Source organism: Polypterus senegalus, chromosome 7 (assembly GCF_016835505.1).
Source record: "Polypterus senegalus isolate Bchr_013 chromosome 7, ASM1683550v1, whole genome shotgun sequence".
NCBI classification, from domain to species: Eukaryota; Metazoa; Chordata; class Cladistia; order Polypteriformes; family Polypteridae; genus Polypterus; species Polypterus senegalus.
Genome location: NC_053160.1, coordinates 68,590,676 through 68,615,024, shown reverse-complemented (window position 1 = coordinate 68,615,024; position 24,349 = coordinate 68,590,676). Strand labels below are relative to the sequence as shown.

The following is a 24,349-nucleotide window of genomic DNA, read 5'->3' as shown; positions in this document are numbered from 1 at the left end:
CATATACTGTAAATTATTATTTGCATACATAAAGACTGAACAATTCACAGTATTCATGAACAATGTAAATACAATATATATTCATGTGCAATGCACTGGGATAAATAAAGGCAAAAAATTGAGCCTTCCTCATTTAATCAATGGTCTGCAATATCTTGAAGTTGATTCATCAAAGCATTTTCATTTGAGGATGTGCTTGGTGACAACAATTTATGATCAGGCCTGGTGATTGTCTGTGCTGAGTTTGCATTTCCCTCCAGTGCTGGAAAGACTAGCCCTGTGTAGCATAAAGTTACTAAAGTGAGCAATAATGAGGTTTTTGAACTGGAAAGTACAAGTATGTAATTTAACAACTTATCATTTTCAAAAGCATTTTTAACCATATTTTGAATGTGATTGTCTTTGATCAGCCCATAAGACAGAGGTTAGCTGTGCTGGTTCTCAGCTCCAGGGACCTAGGCACAGTTCTCAGCTTGGTCACTGTCTTTGAAAAGTTTGTAATGTTTTGTTTTTTTTTTTTTATTTTCCCTCTGGCTATTGCACTTTCCTCCTAAAAGGTGCTTGTTTGACTGCTGACTCTTTGATTGGCAAAAATGAGTGTGGGTGTGTGAATGAGTGTGCACTTCGATTATCAGGAATCCCATCTAAGACTGTTTTTTGCCTTAAACTGATGTAGCCGATATATGTTAATTTATCCTATGATAATGAATCAGAACAACAGGATCTGGAAAAGAAATATGATTAAATGAATTTCCCAGATCTTATGACAAGTTGCCAAAACTACTAATATATTTTTTGATGAACTTGTGACCTGTTAAGGACTGATTCCTGCCTTAAGTTTGACCCTGCTTTTATTAGTCTCTGGTCCTTTTCACCCAATAATCAGAATAAACAATGCTGGAAAACAATGAATGAATGAACTCAGTCACTTATGTATATATTATACAGTAAGATACATGGTTAGCTAATTTGCCCTGCAATAAAATGGCACATTGTCCAGGTTTGCTTCCTACCTTCTGGTTGGTGCTGCGGATATAGGCTCTGGTCTTTTACAAGATTCTGTACTGGAATAAGTAACTTGATATTCTCCAATCAACTTAATGTGATTCAAGGTCTGGGTTGGCTGGAGTCTTTCCCAGCAGCAGGAAAAGGCCCTTGGACAAGACACTAATGGAAGAAGTGAGACTGGAAAATGAATTTTGTGAATCCACTTGATCCGCACATACTATATATGACACCTAAGTAGCTAGTTTAATAGACTGGCACCTCCTTCAGGGTTACTTCCTACTTTGCACCTGATGTTGTGCTGGTAGACACCTGCCCTAAATTAGGTGGATGCAATTTTGCCACTGTAAATTAAGTTTATCTTTATATAGATTTTGGAAAATACAAATGTGATGATTTGTAAATATGCCCAAAAATTAATAATTCTTTTAGAATTTATGTGTCCTGTTAGTAAGGTGGAATCCACCTGCTGGAGAACTATACAACATATACCAAAAGACGTTCTTCACAGACCTAAAAAATAAGGAGGGCGCATGACTCTCCAACTAGGCACCGACGGGTTTTTGTCAGAAGCAGACAGTCAGAAATTAAAACACAATTGGCAGCAATTCTGTTGGACGATACATGGGAGTACAAGAAATGTGTAAACCAAATGCACAAGGAACGCGACACTATTTTTGGTTGTCGTTACCAATAGAATTATGACAAAGCACGGCGCCGATCGCCGATTTGCTCAATAAGAGATGAGGCGACAAAAACGAGCCGGGTCCTTTTAAAACTTGAAACCTTGCGGTTAGTTCTGCTATGCGTAGGTCGGTCCTTACCTGCAAGACAGCGCCTCAGACGCGACCGTCCTCCACTGCTGCTCGCGCAGATGGCCTCGAGCGAAATCGAAAGCGTCCCACTCCCATCTCCGCCTCCCACTTTTGGTGAAGGAGTGTCGGGCGGGATGAAAGGCGCCACGCCCATTTTGCTGAACTGTACTAACAACTACAGGAGAACAGACAGCAGCGCGTAGCGCTCTTGGTGTGGGCTCTCGCTCCTGGACTTATCTGTTCGGTTTCTTCTGACTTGTCGCCATATAATTTGTGCAAACTTAAATTAACAACATCCGTAGAAAGGGCAATAAGAGTAGTGATGACAGCAAACGGTCTGTCTGATCTATACGCTCCTGAATTGTAAATTGTGAACACTGCGGGTTAAGGGTATTTCCCTACGTTCGCTCAGCTGTATAAAGCCGCTACTGCTTTAACTAAAAAGCGGTTGCTACTAAATATAAAGATTGTGCATGCATCGCTCCTAAATTTCACATTCAGTACAAGCTTAGCCTAAATGCACCTTATTTTAAGTTTCATTTTTAACCAGAGACTGTACCCGCAGCATCCCGCACTAGAAGTAATTTAACTCTCGAATGGACAGGACGCAAATTCACAGAAAAGTAAAAATACGCACATACTGTGCGAGGCAGGGTTACACTGGAATCACCAGTTAACCTCAGATGCATGTTGTTTTTTGGAAGAAAACTGGATCAGCTGGAGAAAAAAACACAATCACACAGAGAACACGCAAACTCTAAGCATACAGTGCCAGATACACAGGCTGGGCATTTCATCCTTGTCCATCAATCTTTTTTTATAGTGCTTTCTGTTTTGAACCACTCCAAGCCACTTGACAAGTGCAGAGTTATAGTACAGTTGTTTACATGTATTTTGAGCAAGGGAAGATGATATGACTTGCTCAGTGTCACACACGTGGACTGAAGCAGCAGCCTTATGGGTTAAAGTCCAATGCCTTAGCCACTAAACATACCAGGCAGGCAATGCTGCATAACAACTATTTTCGTTCCAGCCTGACCAATTAGTCTAATTACTGTAATCAAATATCGCTTCAGCTTGTAGACTGCACAGAGTTTTGATATACTTAAAAATTAAACTAACCATTGAAAAATGTCCACTTTTTAAATTCAAATATTTTATTTTAGGATTTTATCGGTTCAATTGAACATATTTAATTTTGCCATCCTGAAATAACAGCTTTTGATACTAAATTGCTGTATACAGAATGTTCTTTGTCAGGCGTATAGAAGTGTTGGACACCCATTATGCAATATTTGCTACTGAGATTCAAGATACTTATGATGAAATCAGGCTACCTTACAGTATGTTAAAAGCTGCTATTGCTGAGGTGCTAGTTGGCAATCAAATCTGAATCGTGTCTTGCTCATTACTTTGGTTTTCTCAGACTTCTGCTTAAAAAATATAACCGTCTTTTGGCATATTCCATTCAAATTCGTCAGTTTATATATTAAGTAAATGTTGCAAGATTTACAGAATATCATCTGTCTAATGCTTATTCCAGTATACCCGTCAATCATGCAATTTATGATATAACAATACTGAAGAAGGCCAATTTCTTATGAATAACCTCTGCCCATGGCTCTTGGAAATGGAAGATCATCCACAAGCTGCAATATTCTCAGGCAGCAACTGCCTACCCTGTCTGCAGCAACTTCTGCTTTGCATGGCCTGTACTTTTACATGTGTGAAGGTATAAAGTTGCATACACCGCATTCATTGACATATTTAGTATATTGCAAAAGTGACAGAATCATGCATTATATCACATATTTTACATCAACCTGCAGCACTGTATTGTACAATGGTCAGGGAGGCAATGGGAGGTCATTTGACCTACTGTAGGTCTGATTGGCTTTGATTGACCATTTCCTAATGGCTGCAAGCCCTACAGGTTTATTATTTCTGAGTAATGTACAGACTTCGTTGCTAACAGGTATATATACTATATATCTAATTGTACAGTACTTAAACATTGCAAGGTACTTACTTCATTATTAGTCTTAAGAGCCTAATTGTGAAAATAAATATCAAGCCCTAAGTCATTCTTTGCTTTTCATGTTGTTATTATCTACAAGTCTTTAAAAAGAATGCTGCTTTTTTTGCCCTTGCCCCTTACTAGTGATATAACCCTCTGTGTACTGGTTAGCATTGTCAAAACCACATAGCTTTCCAAAGGGACTGAAACCCTTCAGCCTGCCAACCATACACTTCTAATGCTGAACTGCATGATTTACCTAATACTGAAATGTAATTACTTGTAATATACTGACCTTTACCATTGCACATGTGGATTTAAAAATTTGGCTTTAAATATAATGATTTATTTCTGGAGTACCTAGCTTGCTTTGATTCAGTTAAATTTATTTTTGTATAGCACTCTTCACTGAGTACAGGCTCAGAGCAATTGAACACGTTTCCAGCTATAATGCAATGAAAGAAATAATTAAACCATACACAATTTACATACATGAACACAGAAAACAGGATAAACACACAGTTGAACAGGGCTAATATAAATGTGATGAACATAAGATCATTACATATAAGTCCATTATTAGAACTGAGATATGGCAGTTAACAAAAGAGGAGAGGAAAATAAAAAGACCAGTCAATAGCATTCCTTTAGAATCTACAATATGGGATTTCTTTGGTGTAGTTTTAAACAGACAAAGTCACAGTCCAAGTATGACAAGTCACAGAGCAATAAACTAACTGGACACATGCAGTGCTTTTAATGTTGTTTACTGTTTGTACGATTACCCTTCATTTACTGTCATGCTATTTTTTTACTTAAAAGGATGCTTTGTATAAAATCATCTACTGAATATTTTAAATGAAATGTATTAGGAATGTTGTCAATCAGGGGGCTATCAATATGCCAGTTACTGAGGTAATACACTAGGTCTTGTATTCAATTCTACAGGTATACAGTATCTACTCCCACTCAAAAGTTTTATGACACTAACATTTTTCCAGTTTTTATTGACTTTTAAAGGTTAAAGGTTAAAAAGTTTAGGTTACCAAAACCTGAAAAATAATGTAATTTTCGGTTATACAAAAAGAACATCAGGTGGACATTTTTTCATGAAACAAATAATTGATTAACAATGTATAGCTTTCTGCAACCTTGGAAGTTAATTAAGTCCTGAAAGTTGATGTAAACAATTTCTACAGGTATCCCTGCTTTTAATGATTAATCTCTGTATAAAAGTTGTGTTGGAACAAACTGTATTGCTACATCATCTGATGTGTTATTTGGACAATATTGAACTGTATGTTGCTATCATAATGGCTAGAAAAAGGGAATTCACAAAAAACTATTATAAGTGTAGGTCTTTCCTTTCGAGAAATAGTAAATAAAGCAAAGGTGTCAGTGAGTACAGTTTCCTACACCAGCAAAAGGAACTTGGAGACTGAAAGAAACACTGGTGGGAACAAGTGTGCCAGACCCAAAGCCAACAACAGATTCAGAGGACAAGTTTCTGAGAGTCAACAATAATTCCATGTTACTGCCCCTTGTCTCACTGTGGGATAACTGAAAAGAGGAACAAAAATTAAGCAAAATACAGTCGGGCTAAAAAAGGTGTCTACTTAAGTATACAAAGAAAAAAATACATGAAATCTGGTTATTATTATCTCTTTTTTAAATTGACATGAACAAGAGACACATGAAAAATCAATTGTTTCCTCAGCAGTAAAAGCAGTTACTTTGGTGGTGTCACTTAGGAAGGAGAAGCACCCTGGCCCAACAATGCCTTACTGGATCTTGAAAGAGCCTTTTAAGTAGGGCTGATTACTTCTCAAAGAAACAATGCAGATGTTAGAGCCTACTAAGGACAGGAAGCCCACATAATTAGGCCATCCTTGTAAGTTTGGATGGTTTGTTTTTAATATTGTGTATGCTGCACATAGTTATAGAACAAGTGCCTTGCTTGTTGTTACCTGACTTAGCTGTTGTAGACTGGCTACCATGCAACAATAAATGCACTTTGTGCTGTGCATATCCATCTGTGAATACAATACCCTACAAGGAATTACATATGAGAGCAGGGAGCCACTTTACCTTAGTGAAATAGGTGAATACAAGATTAACAGAAATAACAAACTTAAGTTCCAGCAGCACGTCATTGGCTATTATTAGTAATTTACTGACATACACACAAAAGACACTTGTTCTGGCAGGACCTCATAGATGGAGCATTAATACTTTATCCCTTTCATTAACAACTCTGTTGAAAGCCAGATGATAGATCATCACATCTCTGCAGTGAATACTTTCGCCCATTTTAAATAGCAGCATAACTCACATATTACTCTGTCACATTAATCCTTATGGTAAAATAAAGGCTGCAGAAAAAATCCTAAGTAGAGGGTTGTCAAGAGGCAGAGGTCACAAAATCAAAAGCTAGTAACACATAACCATAAAAGCGCTAAGAAGGTATGTTCTGGTGTTGTGTGACTTGAAATAAAGGAAACTGTAGCGTAAATGTTCCAAAACATAAACTGTTTTCTAAGAGAGAGAGAGACATATACTGATGATGAATGAACACATTTCTTTACAGCTCTTCCTGGTGGTATTTGCACCAAAATGAATGGATTTATGTAATTGTTAGTGGATCACTACTTGTACAGAAAAAATGATCACCTTTAGACTGTTGCCCTTACAAGAAAACTCATTTGCTTTGCAAAGAAGGCATCTGTATGATGTAAGTGGAAAATGTATTGGTGTTAAATTTAGTTTATGATGAAACTGGCAACTTATCTTACTCTACTCATGTAGCCAATAACTGACTTTTGGCAGTTTTAGCTGAGGATCAGGCACTTTTATGTTTGCTCATTTACAGTCCAGACTCCCTGATATTGGACAAATTGTTAAAATAAGTGAAAAAAACACCTGAAGGAAACTGTCTTGGCTTTAGACCCCAGTCAAACAGGCGAATGCTTAAAGAGGAAGTCACCTGGAAAACTGACATCACCCAAAATTTGTGTTTTCTTGTCTGTTTAATGTACAGTGTTTTTCTCTTATGCTTTAGAAGGAAAAAACCCCAAAGGCTATCTGATCAGACTGGTATTGCCTAAATATGTATCTTGTAGGAAGGTAATTTGCGCTCTCAGTTTCACTGGCAATAAAAAAAAGATTAAAACAGAAATAGCCTCACACAGTAAAACATAGTGTAAATAACACTAGAAAATAAAAACTGCATTTTCAGTTTTGTTTAATTTTAAATGCTCATGTTTTTGGGTTCATGTTATGCAGCCAATTTTTATGGATACATTTTCAACTTCAGGTTTTTTATGTTAAACTATGAATGTGTCTCATATGTGATTATCTGATTAAAACATCTGGTTTATGAAGAAATCTAATATACACCCTATTGCTTTCATCTGTTATGTATACATAGTACTGTAGTTTGTTCCATTTACTCCTATAAAGTCTGTTTTTCAAGTTTTTGCAAGAGTTGCATTTTTTAGCCTGCATGCAGTATATCATAATGAAATGTTGCTAAAAAATAAATATAAATCTGTCCAACCAGTCATTTTTAAAATCCATTGCAGAACACACATTATTACCTACAAATTGGATAATGTATTTTGTTGGTTTTTAGCATAACTGCAGGAATGAGCAACATAAATAATTATTTGAGTTTTTGACAACATGATTCCATAACAATCTATTTTGTTTTGTTTGTCTACACTCACATATGAAATGCTATCATGTACACCAAAATTAACATATTAATAAAAAGATAGTAGGCACAGTGGTAGTGCTGCTGCCTCACAGTATGGTAATCAGGGTTCGTGTCCCAGATCCTTCCTTTGTGGAATTTGCATGTTCTTCACATATCTGTGTGTGCTTCCTCCCACAGTCCAAATGCATGCAGGTTAGGTAGATTGGCATTTCCTAAACTGATAAGAAAATGGATGGATGGAAGGAAAGAATTTTTTCTATCTCTACTGGCCTTGTTTGTTGTCACTAGGACCCATACTGGCACTAACTAATGCTAAACTGTGTGCCAGTTTTTCACTGAATTAAGTAATTTTTATTTCAGCCTTACAGTCTAAAATAAAATATACTCTTGTCATTTAAACCAAGACAATTATATAATATTTTTGTCATTAGCTGAACAATGTGAAACATGCAGTGCCCAGCCCAGATATTAGCCTGGAGTCAGATTAGGACTCGCAGTTCACTTGAAACAAAACTGCATACACATCACCTGCTTAGTCATCTGGTGCCTTCAGACAGATACGTTCAGAAAAAAAAACTTCTGAGTCACATTACAATTTTATGAATTGGAAAAACTGAAGGTGTATACCAGGTGAGATTTAACAGTACAGGTACCGAATGAGAGAAAATGTGAATATTTTATTTGATCAATTTACTAAACCTTTAAAACATAACTGTATCAGTTTTGTTTTCCATTTACATTGAAATTGAATAGTCAAACCTGCTGTTTATATTTTATCAAGGGATGACATTCTAGCCAATGACAATATTCAGCCATTACAAAGTAGTCACTGTAAATATATTAAATATGCCGTGAACCTCAACAGGAAAAGCAAATGGGAAGATGAGATAAAAAAATACATTACATACTGTATATAAAAAAACACTTATATTGCCATAATCTTATCTTGCTGTCTGAATTTCAGATATGGATGTAATGCCCAAATGTCTTCAATAACTTCAGAAATGATGTGAAGAGTCAAATCCTTAAACTACACTAACTATACTGTATCATGGTAATAAATCTGCTATTAGTGCTCAGGTTTTTTGTGACAATTAGGAAGAAATAATAGAGATTAGCTGATAGTTTGCTATAACTATCCTCGCCAAACCATTCACTAACAAGAAGCTCGTGGATTATAATTTTTGATCTTAAAAACATTTCTGGACATTTACATAATAAAAATATAGTTGAAAAAATATTTTTTCAACTATTATACTGTATAATACATACAGGGTGTACTATTACTTAGGGACAGGCAGCGTGAATCAGAAACTGCTGCAGGGAAGGTGCAGCATACATTGTATGTTGTGTGTCTGCAAACATTCCACTCATCCCTGCCTGCATAAATGGAAAAACGCAGCAAAACAATCAAAGGCACATTCTCAACATGGTGGAACTTTTTTAGTGCCCAATTATAGTATTCTTATTATAGAAGTGCATACATTGAACTAAATAATCACAACCAACTTTAAATAATGCATTAGGTAAGGACAAAAATAAAACTTACATTTAATCTTCAAGAGTTACTTAAGCCTAAGTGATATTAATGCCACAGTGCCAACTGTGAAACTGTTTCTCACAATCAACCTGAGGTTCTGATTGATGAAATTTTAGTCAAACCAGTCTACTGAGCTGATTGTCATAATTAAGAAAAGAATAAAAGGATGTCCATGCTTCACTAATGTTTAGGAATTACAAAAATGAAAGGATTAATTAAAAAAAAAAGAAATTAATTTTAACAGAATACTTACTATTTTTTATATTTCATTTGACATCTATTGTTGACCAGCCCACAACTTTTAAGCATTTTTCCATCTATATGCAACATGTTTAATGCTTTTCCATTCTTTTATTTTATTTTGAGAAATAGGACATGTTATATACAGTATCAGAGAATGACCAAGACTAGAAGACCATCCTGTTTTTTTTAACAGCACATTCAGGATGCACTTTCAAGTCTTTGACAGAACTCAATGCCTGCATTTTAAATGAGGGCAAATAAATTAAAAGACGACTGACTTTAGAAGCCAGAATTCACAGTGATCATACGTCACTGCACTGAGCTAGATACAAGAAAGGCGAAAAGATTAATGGAAGCAAGACTGTGAAAAAATATTGTATCACCACATTTGACCTTTAGGAAAACAAAATGTTGTGGAAATTCCGATCTCTGCCTAATAAATTTAATTTAAATGTTGGTGGCATTTTTGGTGTAGCCATTATAAAAGCTTTGACTGAGAGACAATGGCTGCTTTAGCAACCTTCTAGCTGCTTGAAAAATTCCACTCTGGTAAAAATTCAGAAACAACTAAGTCCATTAACTTGAAAACCTGAATAATAAAAATACCAATAAAGTTTTTTTTTGTTTACATCTGGTATTATTTTGTTAGAATTTATCTTTTGTCAGTTTTCCTCCTTAATTACCTCAATTTAAACAGTGTCCAAAGCATTGTAATCTATCTCAGCATAATTGATTAATCAATAGTTCTGAAAAACTCCAATTCTGTTTTTTTTCAATGATGATACCAAAGTTGTATTTACTGTGCCGAAGTGTTTTTACTACACCAAGCTTCACTTCCTGTCAAGGCCAAGTTTCATTTTGTGGAATAGGTTTCCTATAGCAAGTCTGAAATTCTATACCACTACAACAGGATCAGTGAACTGCAACTGTCATTTTACAGAATTGTGCAGTATGTAGATTGGAAATGGTATTTTGAGCTATGTCTGCAGGCAAATACAGAATTCTACATTTGTTCTGAGATTATGTTGTTTAAACATCACAAGATAAGATGGCATGAAAACACATCAAAAATGATAGGATGAAATCCAAATCCTTGTTCACTAAACATGTGTGTTACCCTGTCTGTGTTTAAACTGAGTACACTTCAACTGCCTTTGTCCATGAATTAGATTACCCAGGTACAGAAAACAAACTGATGAATGAATAGTTATTTTATAGTGGATTTATAAATGTGGAGCACCTTCATTTGATTTCCTTTATGCACATTTTGGTCTTACTTAGACTGTCATCTTGATTTAAGAAATCAATTCCTTAATGTAATGCTGTGCCAGATTAATATTCTTACTTGTGCCATACTTCAGTAATTGTTTATACTGTATTGGTTACTCAGATTTACTATATGGATAGCTGTGAATCTATCATCTTCACAGAATTTTGCATGCTCTTCATATGTCCACATATATTTTCTCAGGGTAGTCTGGTTTCCATCCTTGTCCTAAAGGCGTGCAAGAATAGGCTGAAACGCAACTCAGAATTCACCTGCTATAAGTGTGTAAGGGTGAATAAGCAAGTATTTCCTGTAACTGAGTGACAACTCATCTGTGGTGAGCTTTTGCTTTGTGTCTGATGTTGCTTAGATAAACCCTGGTTCTCTGTCTTCCTGTGAAAATGTGCAGAAAAGGACAGTGCTGACAGTGTTAACAGGCACATAGTGGAGTTGACGTACTTCCAGTGAAATCTCAGCCAGCACAGTCACTTCCATTTTCCACTCTGCGGTTGTGATTTTTGTTTAGTGCCGCGAATTGTTGAGAAATATAAGTTTAAATTTTAGTGTACAGATAGCTCTCCAGCTGAACATTGTTGTGTACCTTTATGTCGAACGTACAGTAAGTACAAGGTACTTTGTTTTTCATACAGTACATTCCCCTCCAATATGGAAACCCAATCTAAGCGGAACATCACTGTGCAGAGAGAAAGATTTACAGTCAGTCCCCATACTGTGTATTGCACTGTATTGTATTGACCCCCTTCTTTTTGACACCCACTGCATGCCCAACCTACCTGGAAAGGGGTCTCTCTTTGAACTTCCTTTCCCAAGGTTTCTTCCATTTTTTTCCCTACAAGGGTTTTCTTTTGGGAGTTTTTTCTTGTCTTCTTAGAGAGTCAAGGCTTGGGGGGCTGTTAAGAGGAAGGGCCTGTTAAAGCCCATTTCGGCACTTCTTGTGTGATTTTCGGCTATACAAAAATAAATTGTATTGTATTTTGTTCATAGCAACTGCACTGTTATTAAACCACCATGTACAACCATTTGCATCTGATATTTTGAAGAAGTGTGATTAGCAAAAAAATATATGGAACCAAAACTTTTCAGAAAGGACTTACACTGTTGTCGTAATGACTGTTTTACATCTGAACCTGTCCCATCACTCGCTCACCAGTCCTTTGGATCACTTGTTTCTCTGTACAAAACATTGGCAGTAATAAATGCACACAAATCACAGCTCTTTGTTTCCCGTTTCTCTTCCTTTCAGCCACAAGCTTACAAATTCACAGATGTTCTGCACTAAAACAGTGTGAAGTAGCGCAGAAACCGTCATCTGTATGACAAATTTTTTAAAATTTTGCACATAAGGGGCATGTTCATCTGTACTCATATCAGATTTGGATCCCTTGTAAAATACTTGAAAAGTTGCAAGAACCCCAAAGGATGTATTGGCACTCTGACGGGTGGAAAATGAATGGACAGACTGGGGGAGGTTATCTGTCAAGAGCAGTTCCTTCCCCAGTACAATATAATGGCTTTACAATATAAAGTGCTTCTCTGGCATTGCTCCAGTATGGACATCCAAAGGAACCCATGTGATTCATAGTCATTAGGGACAATTCTGTCATGGTCCTTGGGTGCAGACAGAGAATGATTTAGGGAAAAGAACTCCCTGTTTCGTGAGGCTTTCCGCCGTGTGACCTGGAAGTGTTTTCACTACTCAGTGCTGTGACACTGGAAGTAATCCTGGGTTCAACATAAAAGAAGCTGCTTGACCTCATCCAGGTCAGTTGGAGTTGGGTCTGGGGAGGACTGACAAAGCTTGTCTGGGAGGTGTGATTGAAAAGAAAGAAAGAGAGAGAAGAGAGAATTGCTTTTGTGTTTACAGAGAAGCCCTTTGTAAGGTATTGGTGCAAATGAACCTTTTATTTAAACCCAGGACTTGTGTCCGGAATTTGGGGTGCTGCATCACCCCTTACTTGCCACACAGTCAAAAAAAACCCCAAAACAGATACAGTCACTTTTACCTGAATTGGGAATGTAGCCTTAAAAGACTTGCACTTCTTTAGACAATAGTTTTTTTTAAGTACAACAACATCATCCAAAAAATGTTATGTGTGTGAAGACATTAAATATGGGGATGTTAATTTGGGGATTCATTGTAAATACTTTTTTTTCAGGGAGATGCCCCTATTTCTTTTATTGTTGGGGACACAAAGGTTGTGCTACACCACTGAGTGTGACATTAAAACAGGTGACATTCTTCCCTAGAGTCAGTAGTGTTTTCCAGGAGAAGTGCTGTACAGAATAGGAAAGATATCAAATCTCAAATTTTAGCGGCAAAACGTATAATACTGACTACTGTTTGTACACGGCGTGTACATTCTCAAAGGCAGGGCAATGAACCACCTCATACACAAATAAAGCAAAGCTGCCTAAATCTTTTAACAGTGTGACTAAGCAACTACTAGCTTAACTTCCCCTTCAACACTGAACTAAGCAAACAGCCTGAATATGCAGTATTTTTCGCTTCAAAAAGACTTCAAGATATTATATAATCAAAGCTGTGCAAAAGCCATTTAAATCCTGGTAAGTAAAAATAGTACTGCTTTAAATCTTCCAGCAGCAATATAATAAAACAATTGCCAAAATGGTATACAGTGGCACTCTTCCACATTCTTGAATGGCTGTTTAATATTGGTAACACTGTATATAATACTGGAAATGTCTGTATAATTAAGAATTGTTACGATTCAGACTTCATCTTTTTCTTTTTCTTTCGGCTGCTCCTGTTAGGAGTTGCCAGAGCAGATCATCTTATTCCATATCTTCCTGTCCTCTACATCTTGCTTTGTCACACCCATCACCTGCATGTCCTCTCTCATCACATCCATAAACCTTTTCTTAGGTATTCCTCTTTTCCTCTTCCCTTGCAGCTCTATCCTTAGCACCCTTCTCCCAATATACCCAGCATCTCTCCTCTGCACATGTCCAAACCAACACAATCTCACCTCTCTGACTTTGCCTCCAAACTATCCAACCACAGCCGACTCTTTAATATACTCATTTCTAATCCTAATCATCCTCGTCACACCCAATGCAAATCTTAGCATCTTTAACTCTGCTACCTCCAGCTGTTTCCTGCTTTCTGGTCAGTGCCACTGTCTCCAACCCATATAACATAGCTGGTCTCACTATCGTCCAGCAGACTTTCCCTTTCAATCTGATACTTATCTGTCACAAATTCAGTCTTCAGGAGAATTTAATTTTTGAAACATATAAGTCACAGTAGCACAGTAATGTAGTGGGCTGTGCTGTCATCCCCACAGCACATGAGCCCAGCAATATGTTTGATTTTAAAGGCTGAGCAGAGGAAGAAGCTGTTTAATCCAAGCTTTTTTAAAGGCAGGAGTGAATAATTGTGCCCTGAGCTGGACTGAAGATTGCTGTCTTCCGCTCATATCTTCAGGGTTTGGCTCAATTAAATGGGTTCAGTAAATGAATGGATACAAACAAAATTGTAATGAAAAGAAAATAACAGCAGCAACTTGTGTTTCCCAAGACAGCAAGAAAAAAAATGCTTCTTTGTGTTACTATGCATTAATCTATCTACTGACTTGAAGCACACATGTGCAATCTTAAATATTATATAACATAGAACAAGACAGTGGGCACTGAAGTAATGTAAATTGTGGAAACTGCACGATTCACAGTCCCTTTTCTATATTACACATACGGCAATGAGTGCCCAAATTTTTAATAAACTAAACACAAGAAGCTACATCTGCCATGAAAATCTGCTTATGCCAAAAGACTAGAAGCGTTAACAGCCTAGATTGTACTCATAAAAAAAGACTTTTTATTACTCCCATGAGACCGGTAAAGCACTATCATGCCAAATTAGGAAACACGGTGCTCAAAGGGGCTCAAAGAAAAGTTTGTAGTTGTATAGCCCTACTTCTTCAGAAAATTCTAGACAAATGTAATGACACATAAAGTTATTCCCAAGTCAAGGTGAATTGTGTACTATTCACAAATGATTTTTATAGAGATACAGTAATGAAACCATTAACTTCATGACACATTCAATAAATTAAAAGTGCTTGACATAAAACGTGACGAAAGTAATTATTTCCAGCTTTGCTGCCAGTTCTGTTGAAATGCCAAAGTATAACGTAATTGTAAGAAAATAATAAAAAGAACCAAAGCCACCTACACCTTATTTATTTTGCATTCATTTCCTTGATTTAGTCATGGGAAAATGTGAACATTAAAGAGCTGCTCAAAACCTGTGCAAGTGACAAGACACACCCTTCTCATTCTTGCCTACAGAAACTCAACACAGAAATTTGCACAAGCATGTCCTGCTCTCAGGCTATTTCTGTGTTAGCTAGACTTTGTTCTTCTTGTGCTGGCCTCTCTTTCTGCTATACTATATACAGTTAACAATTACAATACTTGCTTTCTGATTTTTAATGTACCTTTGAATAAGCTGAAATGACATGCATGGCTCAAAAGATCAACTGAGGAAGTACAGTAAGCTGCATTTTTCCACAAAAGCTATACTGTTTTAAAGAAATAACTGCAGATAGCTTCTTTTCTCAGTAGGTGCCAATGTTCCACTGAACTGGCACTGTTAAAACATTAAGGAATTAAGGAATGCAAATAACATTTTAGCTGAACATAGCTACTGCTGTGGACTGGTGCCCTGCCCGGGGTTTATTTCCTGCCTTGCGCCCTGTGTTGGCTGGGATTGGCTCCAGCAGTCCCCGTGTCCCTGTAGTTAGGATATAGCGGATTGGATAATGGATGGATGGATGAATATAGCTAATATCCATATAGAATTCACGTTAAACTCAGAATATCACGTTCCATTGCGTCACTTATTGAATGCTCCTCAAGTCTTATTTGTATAAAATCTTTTACAATCAATAACAAAAAAAACAATAGCAAGAAATCAATAACCAACAAGCTAAATGACAATTGGAGAGCTGCTTCTTGACAGGACACCATACTATTTGTGGCAGACTCTGCTCTAAATACTGGTTGCAAGTTAATCCCACTGTATAACCACTGAGGCACTAAAATGGAGGAAGGTACAGTATGTCTGACAAAAAAGCCAGACAAAAATGTTAATGAATGTATGTACAGAAGAGGAAGGAAAACACAGGAAACTAATACTTTAACTTCGGAATTGCTGCAAACAAAGAGACTGAAAAAGAATTTTAACAGACTAGTGCATGATGCTTGCTGCTGAAGTGGATGCTTCATTATGAAATGAGTTTTGAGTTACATACTGTACACTACATAATGTGTTGCATGTCATATACCTTTCATAAACTGCGTATAAGCACAAAACCTATGGAACATGAAAATATTTATTAACTAGGGGGGTTGCTGCTTCTGTCGTGCCGCGTGATCTGCATCTCACTCAGCGCTTTGAATATTTAAAAGCCTGTACAGCAGCTGTCCTACTCTCTGTCATTTCCAGCCCCGGGTGTGGTTAAATCTCTTGGCACAAAGTCTCATCTCGCGGTACGTGAGCTCTTGATATTTTTTAGTTTATAATTTAAAAATGGAATAAGAATCTGAAAATCTAACAACATCACATTAAAGTTCGATAAATTCTGAAAAGAATGATACGAAACATATATATGTAGGTTTTAAAATAAGCCTGATGTTGTTAAAGCGTGACAAAAAGTGACATACAAATGTCACATAAAATCGTTGCTTAGCTTTTTATATATATATATACTGTATATATATATATATATATATATATATATATATATATATATATATATATATATATATATATATAGTAGATATTTTCATTAAATTTTTATGAGATTTCCTTAAGTGTTTTGAACAAAATAGGTGTATACTTTGGAGTATTTTTATTTTTTATTGTGTCTTCTATTTTTCTATTCTTCATTTTGTACAGCACTTTGAGCTACATTTTTTTGTATGAAAATGTGCTATATAAATAAATGTTGTTGTTGTTGTTGTTTTATTACCTTCTGGTCATTGTTTTGCAAAAAAGTTAAATAATTTTACTGTTGTAACGCAATGGCATTTTGTTTAGTTACTGGCACCTCTATTTCGAGACGTTAACATTACAGCTGCTATGGCAATCTTCACAGAATGCTCCAAGAAAGTGCGATGTGCGACATCATCAGTACGATGGTATAAAGGCTGGCGGTTGCATTTTCAGGGTACCCGTGATTACGATCAATCAGTATTGGACTGTGATTCTTGCAACAAAATCTTTCTGGGTTAACAAACTTGCTTTTGGTATTAAAATCTTTGACTTTTGATGAACATTTACAACTTGGCAACAGATTGGTTAGACACTGGCTTGAATTTTTGACAACATCTCATCTCCTGACTCTTTTCATTAAAATATGTTATCTGTTTTTGAATCAGTACAAAAATCTTTCAGAAGTGTTTTTCAGTTGTTAATTAGTTTACCTGCTCATCTCTCCACATCTTCTTTCTACATTCAAAGAAACTTGCACTTGAAAGCATATAATGATTATAGTTTACAGATTTCTTTTATCATAGACCAAAACTTAGAAATTGGATACATTGTACTTCAGAACTAAAATGAAGCAGGCATGTGAGTAGGAGAGAGGCTATGGTTTATATTTATGACTGCTCCTAAGCTGCTGTCATGACAGGCAGTCCCAGTTTCAAATGTTTGAGTGGTTCAGTCAAGCAAACTACTACTGTAAGTCCAGGAGAAGACACAGGGTTGGCATTGCAGGGAAAGTATTATGTGAATTACAGGGTGTTTCAAGTGAAGTAGGGCAGCTCAGTTGTGCACTGGTCAGGACTGCCATACAGTTTAAGGTAGAGGTTTTCAGTTCATTGTCTAGATGTTGTTTATGTTGAGTTTTCATTTCTTTCCGTGTTGATGTGGGTTTTCTACAGGTGCTTCTGGTTTCTGTCACATCCAAAAGGTGTACATGTTAGGGGACTATCCAGGTGTGGGTTATCCTTTCACTATGTTACATTATGATATCTTTTGTCCGGATGGTTCCTGCCTTGAAATGAATGCTGTTGGGACTGATTCTGGCTACCTATGTCACTATGAAGGAAAACATGGCCCCAGAAAATTGACAGATAGTTGAACAGATAGATAAAACCAATGTAATTTCTGGTCAAGAAAAAATATGATATTGTCAGCTGAGGCTGCCATTGAATACTGGCATGAGTCAATTGTGAGTAACAGGGTTGCTGTATTCTCTGTGCCTATCTAACATGTAACTGATCAACAGAATTATTGACACACAGGAAAGACAGATGGGATTTGTAATGCATGATGAAGAAACACAACTATTAATCAACAGAATAAACACTTAAACCTTGCATATTGAACTTAAAAGAGTATGTTTTATAAACGTCAGATCTTACAGAAGTTAAGAAGTACTAAATCACATTTATTCAATAAAAGTCTGAAACTTCTTTTTGGAGGATTTGAAAGACTGAAGAAAAGTTCTGTTATGGATTATATCAGGAAAAGAAAAGTCTACCACAGGCTCCCACCTTCACCTCCCACTAATTAAATAAGTGGTTTGCCAACCATAATAAGATGTATTATTTGCCTGCTGTATTGTTGGTCTTCCAGAAATGATGTGATGCAAAGCACTGTCCAGAAAATGCTTTGTTAAAAAAAGCAAATGATTCAAATAAAATGTGCAAAAAGAACAGATGAGAAAATGCTATCATTCTCTACATGCTATCTCTAAGGTTGAGTTGACCTAAGTTGCTGCCAGCTTCACTCCGGATGCTCAAATGCTGCCAAAATTTGGTAAAAGGAAATAAAGATCACAAGTAAATTCACTTTATATTCATAGATAAAAATGAACTTCCCAAAAAGCTCAGGAATATGCCAAAACCAAAACAAAATACCAATAAATTCTTTTCTAATCAATTCATTTGATCATGTGGTATTTTTTTAGTGCTACTCTATATCAGTATTTTAATGGCAACAAAGTGAGAATTACTTTTACTTTTTCAAGAAGAATATTAACTGATTGAATCATAATGTAAAGATTATTACATCTCTCATCTAAAATTAGATACTGAATTTCCTCAGTTTTGGACCACTAGTGAAAAAGAAAGGTAACAACACCTTATCCGCATAGAGAAACATTCTGTGAACACTTCAGTTTTAAGTTGCTTCATCAGTTCTAGAATATACTTAATTTTCAGCAATCCAACATAATAGTGTTAAAGCACATCACCAAATTTGATACTCAAAGTAGCTGAACTGATTAGGAGCAAAAGTAACGAGACAAAGAAAACAAGATGTTGATCCAACAAATGGTTTCACAACAACAACCTGGCCTTGAACTTCAGCAAGACAAGAGAAGACACAGTGGGCTTCTGGAGATACAGATTGTGTCATAGATTGGTAGAGTCAATAAAAATTGTTAGCTGATTGTTAGTTAGTTATTCACTCTGGTCTCTGTCCAGGGCTACTGTATAGGTCCTGCCTTGTATCTGGCACTCTGTGTCCCTTTAATGAGACTAAGCTTAAGAATGTACTGTTCTGTCTGCATTTTTACTTGTTAGTTGTGCCCTCAGTGAAATATTATAAATGTTTGTCTTTCAGTATTTTACAATAGGGGTGGTTAAACTGTTTGGCAGTTCAGCCAAGAATCTTTATTGTTGTGTTTCATTGGATTGTTTTTTTAATGTTATGTTCCGATAGTCTGAACAGTATATATTCTTACTTGAGGGGTCAAACTTCTTTCCACTTTCCAAACCTGATAGTTTTAATTCTTTGAGGACTGAATATTTTTCCAAAAAAACTCAGTTTTCTGAAAAGCACACAAAGCAATGGTTTCACACATAAATCAACATAAAACATCTGTTGCTATGTGCTATGGCTGCTGTTGGCATATGTTTGGCATCTCTTATGGCAGTGGCTGCACGGGAGCACCTCGATGGTCAGCAGGAATGCACAGTGAGCCGGCTGCCTGGCAGTCTTCACACAGCAGGTGGGCGGCGATGGCGGTCGCAATGTGACGCAATATGGTTTGTACCTCTTGTCATTGTAAGTGGTGGTCCTCCCAGGCGAACGCTGCTGTAGGCGCATCAGCTGCACGAAAGTGTTCAGCACCCTAATCAGCTGGGGACCGATCAGATGATGCTGATATCTCACTTTCATTTTTAATATCCATCTCCAGATTACTTGCATCAAACTCGGAGTCCGACAAGTCAGAGTCCTATTCAACGAAATTATTAAAACATCCATGGAGTATTTTGCTTTGTACATTCGCTTTGGTCTCTCACCAGATGTCGATGCCATTTTAGAGGTTGTTTGCTCTTTGCTACTCATGCACGTGTAGGGAAATGAGGTTACATCAACAAAGCTATGTAACTTTCCTTCTAGCAAAGAGAGTCGAACTAAAATGTAAGGGTGAGTTTTGTCGCATTTTACAGCTGATTACTATCCTCTACCTCTGAAGTCAACATCAGTCCTGAAAGAATTAATATAATAAAAAAAACATCATTGTATCATTGATCAAAGTAAAAAAGTTTAAATTATTGATCAAAAAGTATAGAACTTACAATCTGGTGTCTAAGAGTGTTGCAAATTATATTTAAAGATTTTTTTCAGGTACTGGGGCCATTATTTTTGAGATAAGGGAATTCGATTCACTAATTGTAGCACCGAAGTGGGAAAATGTGTTGCATGCTAATTATCACATTAAAGTAATTATATCATTGTACTCTATACATGTGACAATAATGACCCTATAAACCTATTCTTTACTATTTTATTTTGGATTTGGATGTATTTTATGAGGCATTTCATGAGTCATGCTGTGAGTTACTGATTAGGTCCACTCCAGTTTTTGAATAAATTGAAGAGAATGTAAAGTGTTAAGTTGTTAGGATTTATGCCTAGCAGAATAAACTAGAATTAACCTTTTCCACAAGGTCAGAGTTTATTTTCCATCCTTCTCCTAACATGTATATTTGGTCTGTTTTTGTCTTACGTTTATACCACCATCTCGTGTGGATGTAATTTGCTTGCTTGTAGGGTTGATTGAGTAAAGCAGTCCCTTGTGGGCTCATCAGTATAGTTTTGTTCTATTTATCTCTTAGTCAGGAGTATTAGGGAATTGTTAAGGTAACATCCATTTCACCCCTGCCCATCACACTCTCGTTCACCAAAACTGATTCAGCCACTCTTTGTGTCTGGCTAATGACAGCTGTGTTACTGTTACAGAGTCAAGTGGTCAGTACCTACTATATTACTTCTGAATTTAGAATACCTGAAGTTGTGAATGCTGTAAAGGTTTTTTATTCAGAAACTTATCACCTACTACCATTAATTTATGTTCAGACATCGTCTTTGATAGAAATATTTTTCTATGATGCTAGACAAACGTTCCAGATTCATCATCACAGATTAACATCAGACATCCTAGGTCTTGGACATAATGTGGTATGCCTTCTTTTAAGGAGAGTCAGCTACTTCATGTTAATACCTTTATAGCCACTTTTGGAAATATGCCCCAGCCAAACAAGCTTTTACAGGAAACAATAATCAAAACAAAGATTTCAAAAGGTACTTTGTTTTCAAGTTATACCATAGAAACAGGATTCCATTCTCATCTAAGAAAGATATTTTGACTAAATATGACTATGTTTATTCTCTAGTATAAACGCTTTCTGAAATAAATCAAACATCATTTATATAAGCAGACATGAATAATGAACTATGTTTTTGCTAAGTGGTCTAGGAGTCAAGGAGGGGGTGGAGTGAGAATTAGTGTGAAACTTGTAATGAAAGACAATAAATGGTAACGGAGACTGACTTTTACATTCAGATGACTAAACATATAGAAATCAGAAACTATTATTTTTAAATCTATGTGTTTGGCACCTAAATCCCAGGTTTTAATAAGTTGTCTTAATCAAGGCCCATTATCAGTAACATTTTAATTTTTATAAGAAGTAAACCTTGAGATATAATGAAGTGTCTTACATTACACTGAAATCAGCATAAAGAGAATGATCAAAAGGTTATCTTTCTTTGTGTTTGTAATAATCATGGGGGAATTAAGTGGAAGCTGCTCTGTAACAGCAGCCCAGGTCAAGTGCCCTAATTTTTGTTTAAAGAATAGAGTTTAATACATTTTTACGTTTTACTTTATCTACTAAACACATTTTACATACAGGGAGGCAGTGGGCTGTAGTGGATTAGACGCTAGACTTTAAGGCCTTCCTGATTCCAACTTACTCTATAACCCTAAGAAAATCATTTAACATTCCTTAATAAATAATAAAAATGCATGTGCAATAAGTAATTTAAAGAGCATTGATAGAATGTACTGAATGTCATGCTGAGATCAGTGAAACCTTTTCAACAGACACTCCCTATGTTCTTCTCCTCTTCTTGGACAAAATCTTGCTCTTTACATTTCAACTTTATGTAAGTTGTCTCAATTAGAAAACGTTCATGTTTAGTAACCAGTTGCAAAATGAACAACTTAGTGTGCTCATACCAAATCCTTTTGACACTGGTTTATTGTATGTCAAATAATAAGAAAGTTTGGTAGAGCTTATAGAAATGTGTACTGTGTATTGTATATGACTGAGAATTTAATTGGACTGCATTTTTGCTTAATCATGTAAAAGTGTCCACGAAGGAACTTTAACTTCTAAGGTTCTTGTTATATTGGTGGACAGGTTAACACTGGAAAATGTAATTATTAGCTGCAAATTTTAATTATTATTCTTTAATTACATGTGAATGCCGCAATACTGAGTTCTTTAAGATTCACTCATCACTGATGGTAATGGCCAAACTAGGCTACCTCAGCTTCAGTATCTTAGCAATGGCCGAGGCTGGCTGCCTCATTGTCAATACCTTAGCAAGGATCAGACATCACTCTGCTCACAAGCAACGCTCCTGTCGGGACACTCAGATCACTACACCTGAAAGAGATATTACATTCACAGAGGCCAAGAGCCACATCAAGAGCAGCACTCCTGCGGGGATGCAAGGTTGTGGCTGTCTGCTCTCAGAATCATTATCTTTGAAAGAGCTAGACAAGTCAAACTCATTAGCAATATGGCTGAGGCTGGCTACCTCAGCTTCAAAACCTACATTCTTTGTCTCTTTGATTGTTTCCTTTGAAAAGGTCCACTCAATTATAGCTCACTGTTTACATTCTTTACTCTAGGCAGATGAAATCAATAACCAAGTCAAATTTCTGTGAGATAATATTCAAACTTTAATTATTACATATGTTTATTTGTAGAGAAACCAGGCATCAAAAGTAGAACAAAATATAGAACCTGAACAATTGAAATCATTATCAGTAAAAGCAAGCTTTGCTTTAGTATAACTAAAGAGAGAGAGATGTTTGTGTAATTTAATGAGTCCACTCTTTTTATTCCAACTGAGGCATTCTTTAAAGGTTATGTGCTGCCTTCATGGCGCAGAATTTGTCCTTTTCTGCTTTACTGGTGTGTATTAGAGGTGATGCTGCTGCACTTTTGTCCTTGGACAGCATTGTGGATCAGTTCAGCTTCAGAACTAATTATACCCTCTCTCTCAAAGCTGCATTCTCATATTAAAGCTGTATGTTATCTCTCCATTTTAAAAACCATATGTCATCTGCCTCACATTTGCCTTTCTCAAAACCTGTATAGAGTGTGTGCAACGCCAAAAGAGGTGCTTTCTTTTATACTCTGGGTTAATATCTATTTTTAGTAAGTTATATCAGTCAAAACTGGACAACTGATAGGTTCCCTTGGATTTTCCTTCAGCCAACCTGAAGTTATTTTAAGCTAAATCTCTCTCTCTATATATATCCTTATATATAATTTGATACTATCCGTATGTGTGGTGTTTGCATCAATACCCCGTAGGTATGGTGTTCGTGTCAGTACCTCGACTCAATACAAGTTAGAACCATGCAATGGGACTCTGCCTCTGTAGTTAGATCATAACGTAGCACACGCGGGCGCAGTATTGCATGATTGGCTAAGAATGTTCGAATGCTTCAGTGATGCCGCTGGACGGCCGAGTATAGTAAGTCGATATTGGTTCAAACAGATAACAATAAGTTCGGTTGGTTTTTTGAACGTTGGTTTGGTGGGGCGTACTTTCCAGGACTAACATCGTCGACTGACTTAAACCCTTTGACAGCTCCGGAACTGTAAGTAATTTAGAACGTATCACCATTTGCTTGGTACATCGAAATCTGTCTTTGGGCAGTTCGGTTTTGGCATCTGTCCTTCTGACATCTATTGGCAAACTGAGTAATGATGGCTGGGTATTAACAACGGTCATTGTTTAAATTTTAGCTGATCTCAGATCTAAAATGACCACGGCAACATAATTATTACTCCGACTCTGATTAGAGTCGTAAAATAAGATTTGTTTTGAAAATGTATTCGCCAGAAAAAATCAAATGAGGTGCGCCGAAGAGCTGAGTTCACATCTTGCAGCCTCATTTAAACAGGAAGCTCTTCATTACATCAGCCGAAAAGGTCTATTTTAAGCACAAATCAGTGCCATGATGACAAAATAATTTCAAGGACTTAAAAAAACAAATAATTCTTTGCAGAGAAAGTATGGATTTCACAAACGTAGAATTTGTAGCCCGATTTGATCGGGCTCCCAGTCGCTAGTGCATATATAATGCAAAGTTGACTGCCTCACTGACTAACTCTTTCAGCTGCTCCCGTTAGGGGCTGCCACAGTGGATCATCTTCT

The 24,349-nt window shown here is 36.5% G+C and overlaps 1 protein-coding gene across 4 annotated transcripts in view; it reads right to left on the bottom strand.

The window, feature by feature from the left end:
• shroom3 (shroom family member 3) overlaps positions 1-24,349 on the bottom strand; it is a 333,442-nt gene that overhangs the window by 92,493 nt on the left and 216,600 nt on the right. Inside the window, exon 1 of one of the 4 annotated variants that reach the window (XM_039758807.1) lies at positions 1,830-1,901. The exons of 2 other annotated variants lie outside the window; for them this stretch is intronic. The gene's annotated coding sequence lies outside the window, so the exon portion shown is untranslated. Of the gene's footprint in view, positions 1-1,829; positions 1,902-24,349 lie in introns of those variants that run through there. One more of the 4 variants, XM_039758809.1, reaches the window with a different exon arrangement.